At 35.7% G+C, this 4,536-nt stretch overlaps 1 pseudogene; it reads left to right on the top strand.

Annotated features, from left to right (window-relative positions):
* Positions 1-2,026: 2,026 nt before the first annotated feature.
* LOC140694409 (olfactory receptor 5M5-like) lies at positions 2,027-2,976 on the top strand (annotated as a pseudogene).
* Positions 2,977-4,536: the final 1,560 nt, after the last annotated feature.

Below are 4,536 nucleotides of genomic sequence, written 5' to 3'. Positions count from 1 at the left end.
TCCTTACACTTGTCCTTCTAGAAAAGTCTTAGTTATCCTTCAAGCCCTAGTTAAAGGTTATCATTCTGTGATCCATATCCTGATTCCAGAGCACAATTAATTACTGTGTTCAAATCTTGTTATTGAACTAATTACTTCTAACTTTAGTTTTCTTTTCATATATCTCCTTCACCATGAAGGCACCAACCTGATGTTTCAAGTCAAGCACTGTTACTAGTTATTTTTAATTCCCTGGCAAAGTGATTTGCACACATATAGTGTTGACTGTTCTTTATGTACAAAGATTATCTTATTGTAATGATGAACTCATACAAGATCATAAAAATATTACAAGATCAAAGTAGGTAACTTCTGAGGGTACTTGGTTCAATCTCTAGGAACAGTTTAGATACTGCAAATATAATTGATGAATTGTTATTTGAATCTCAGTGGATCAAGCCTAGAGATTTCTTTTGTTATGCTCTGGTTAAAGATAGGTTTAAAACTTGAATTATTTGCCAGCACTATATTTGATAAGTTTCACATAAAAATAATAATAATGAATTCTGATATCTATTTAAAATTGGATGTGTAAGATCTTGGAACACAGGGCCAACATTACCATTCAGGTAAAAGTCAACTGGCCTTTGTGTCTGCTGACTCTTTAGTCTGGAACAGCCCTCTAGTTTCCTTCAGTCACTCTTATACCCAACCTACTTCACACACTTATTCTCTAATTAGTCCCTTAGGCATTCCAGTTGTGATTACTTATCTTATTTATTGTATCACTTATAAAATAACACATGAACCCACTGAGGATCCATAATGAAAATTTATTCTCCAGACTCCTGGCACAAGAATTTCTCAGTCTATTCTTTCATTATAATCAATATTATCTGGAATGATAATTTTATCTGAAAGTGTAATCTTTTCATTATAATTAGTGGCACCTAAACTTTATACTAAGGATAATTCTCTCTCTTGATTAGTTTCTTTTCTTTTCCTTTTTTTGGGGGTGGGGTGGGTTGAGATAATTAGGTTTATGTGTTTATTCTTAGAGAAAGTACTGGGGCTTGAACCCAGAACCTCATGCATACTAAGCATGTGCTCTACTACCTGAGCTATACCCTCCCCCAGATTAGTTTCTTTTTATAACTTCTGGGCATTATAATTCTGTAATGAAGATGGTTGAACTATTTGTATGTGCTCTCAGAAAATTTAGAGTCAAATTTGTGTTCCACCAACAGCTCAAATTTGCCAACTGTTTTTGTATGCTGTAAACTCCTTAAACTTTTTCTGGGATAAATGAAAAACAAATAAATTAATTAATAACTGAAGAAAACTGTGGTCTAAGTTTGGCCACTTCCCTTTTCCTCTATCCAAGTTTCTCTTGCTTTATTCACACAAACTCTTCTGAGTGAAAATTCCTTCATGAGTAATTCATACAGGACTTTGTTATTTCCAAATCTGGAGTCTTTATGTTTGGTCTTTTCACATAAGAATACCACAATCTCCTGTATTTTTGGATATAGTAGTAAAATAGCTCCTGCAGAATTTTCTTCAAATCTCTATAATTTGGAGCTCTCTAATACAGCAAGTAACGAGTGCGATTCTCAAAGGTCAGACTTCTAAATATGCACACACTGTTAAGATCTGCAAAAGGGTTTTCTATCACATGTTACTGTTTTGTCTCAAAATGTTCCTCGGATCAATGATAAAGCCCATAATTTTGTACTAAATCATAGGTGGCAGTTAGTGGTTCAATTGACTTTAAATAAACTTTAGATCATAATTCCCTCCTTCTCCAACAAGTTGGAGTCACAGGAGCCATCCTCTTTGGGAAACATCCGCACATTATACACCTAGATATTACAGGCTATGATCTTCTTAAAAGTCCTACTTCCTACAGCTCCTGACTCTGTCTAATAATTGCTATGTGTGACAGTAGTTGAGAGTAGAAGAAAAAGAGAGAGAATGAGAGAGAGAAGAAGCATATGATGGACTTCTCATTCACTTCTTAATTGATTTTAATTCATCTAAGTGAACAATGCTGGCACCTAAGAAAATGGTCAGAAGAAATTCCAGCTTAGTGACTGAATTTGTTTTCTTGGGATTAATGGATCGTCCAGATCTTCAGCCCATCCTTTTTGTGCTGTTGCTGGTGATCTACTTGATCACTGTTGGGGGGGGGTCCTTGGGATGCTGGTCCTGATCAGGATAGATTATCACCTCCACACCCCTATGTACTTCTTTCTTGCTAGTCTGTCCTGCTTGAATTTGCGCTATTTCACTAATGTGACTCTCAAGATGTTGATGAACTTCTTATTAGAGAAAAAAAAACATTTCCTATACTCATTGTCAAGCCCAGTGCTATTTTTTCATTGCCATGGTGATTACTGACTATTACATGTTAGCTGTAATGGATTATGATAGGTACATGGCCATCTGTAACCTTCGCTTTATAGCAGCAAGCTGTCCAAAGGGGTCTGTATTCACCTGATTGCTGGTCCATATGTCTATGGGTTCCTTAGTGGCCTGATGGAGACCATGTGGACACACTGCTTGACCTTCTGTGGCTGCAGTATCATTAGTCATTTTTATTGTACTGACCCACCCCTTATCTGGCTCTCCTGTTCTGACACGTTCATTAACGAGACCTCCATGTTTGTGGTGGCAGGATTTAAGCTCTCCAACTCCCTTCTCATAATCCTCATCTCCTACATCTTCATTCTTATTGCCATCCTGAATATGCATTCTGCTGAAGGTAGGCACAAAGCTTTTTCCACCTGTGGGTCCCATTTGGTGGCAGTGACTGTGTTTTATGTCTGCATGTATGTTAGACCTCCCACGGACAAGTCAGTGGAGCAGTCCAAGATCATTGCTGTTTTCTGCACTTTTGTAAGCCCTATGTTGAACCCCATCATTTATAGTCTGAGGAACAAGGATGTGAAACAATCTTTCTGGAAATTGATCAGAAGAAATGTACTTTTGAAGTAAAATTACAGGGCATCTTTCTTTAAATATTAAATAAAAGATATTTATGAGAACTGGATACAACTTTAACTGCATTTACAGAAAAGTCAATTTTAAATCCATGACGAAAATCTATATTCTAGCAACAAAACAGTAAAGACATAGGTATAGAAGACTTATAGTTTTACATGCAACATGTGAGTGCATTGTGTGTAAAAGACTGGGCATTATACGTGTCAATATGGGGGATCATTTCTCTTTCTTTACATACTTTGGTATTTATAACTTTATAGGTTAATTTTACATTATAAAATTTATACATTCTCATAGTAAAACATTCAATCTCTAGAAGAATATACGGTGAAAGAGTTAAATATTTCCTTTTCTCTGCCTTACACTGATCTTCCATTGTCACGTCTCAAAATTACTATTAAGAATTCCTTATATTTCCAGGAAGTTTCTGTATATCCACAAATCAATGTATGGTATGACCATATACATATACTTATATACACAAAATTGTTAATACACATGTTGACTATCATGAGCTAACTTTTAGTGGTTTTAATTCTGTATCATTTACTATGCAGGGGCTTTGATTTAATGGTTTAGAGGATGTGACCACAGCTGCTGTTGACCTGCCATCACCTCTGGGAGACAGAACTTAGGATAACACCCTTGTGTCCATGACTGACATTCATTTATTTCCCTCTACCTGTGACAGTAATTTTCAATAAGACGTGTTCCTCTTAAGTCCTAACATGAAACAAGAATCTTCAAATAATGTATTTTTCAGATATTAACTCTTGAAGCAGGCAGAGAATGGCTGGTACAAAGGTTTAGGTCTTGCCTCAGAAGGAATTTTGGCTTCTTTAGAGTTTATCAATAACATTCCAGTCTCCTAAAGACTAAGCTTTTCGTGCCTTCTTTCATCCCTGACTTTTAAACTATTTTCCAGGATGTGATGGATATTTGCTATTTATCCCATAGCTCAGATTTTACCCACAATTTTTTTTTTGTCACAACTAGTTATCATGAGTCCAAATTTAGAATTAATTATGATTACTTACCTGGAAGTATTTTAATGCTAAAGGATGCACATACAAGTTGATTTTTTTAAGATATTAACATTTCAGGTGACTTTGAAGCTACATTGTATAGGCAAAGTTGATGAATGTTTGTCAATTACCTTCAATGAGTCAAGTTCTGCTCCAAGTACCAAGGACACTTCAAGGAGCACTAGGATTGTATAGTTTTGTGAAACTGCAAAGATAAAAATCAATACAATTTGCTAAGTGTTAGAGTATAAGAAAATGAAAGGGCTGATGCCGTAGAGGAATCAATTCATTTTGAGTAAATTAAAGATCATCTTATGAATGTACAAGGCAAGAATTTGCTCATCTTTTGTGCACCTGCTCCAACATACGCATATCTCCCAGTACAATGTTATACCAGACCAGGCAGGGTCTGACCAAAACAAGTGTCAGATGTTACTTTCAAAGGAAAAGGAAAGGACACAGAACTGTAATGTCTCCCAACTGACATATTTTTCTCAGGTGTATTTCAAAGCATCTTTTCTCTCTT

The sequence above is a fragment of the Vicugna pacos genome, unplaced genomic scaffold (genome assembly GCF_048564905.1).
Source record: "Vicugna pacos unplaced genomic scaffold, VicPac4 scaffold_21, whole genome shotgun sequence".
NCBI classification, from domain to species: Eukaryota; Metazoa; Chordata; class Mammalia; order Artiodactyla; family Camelidae; genus Vicugna; species Vicugna pacos.
This window is presented reverse-complemented; position numbering and strand designations above follow the sequence as displayed.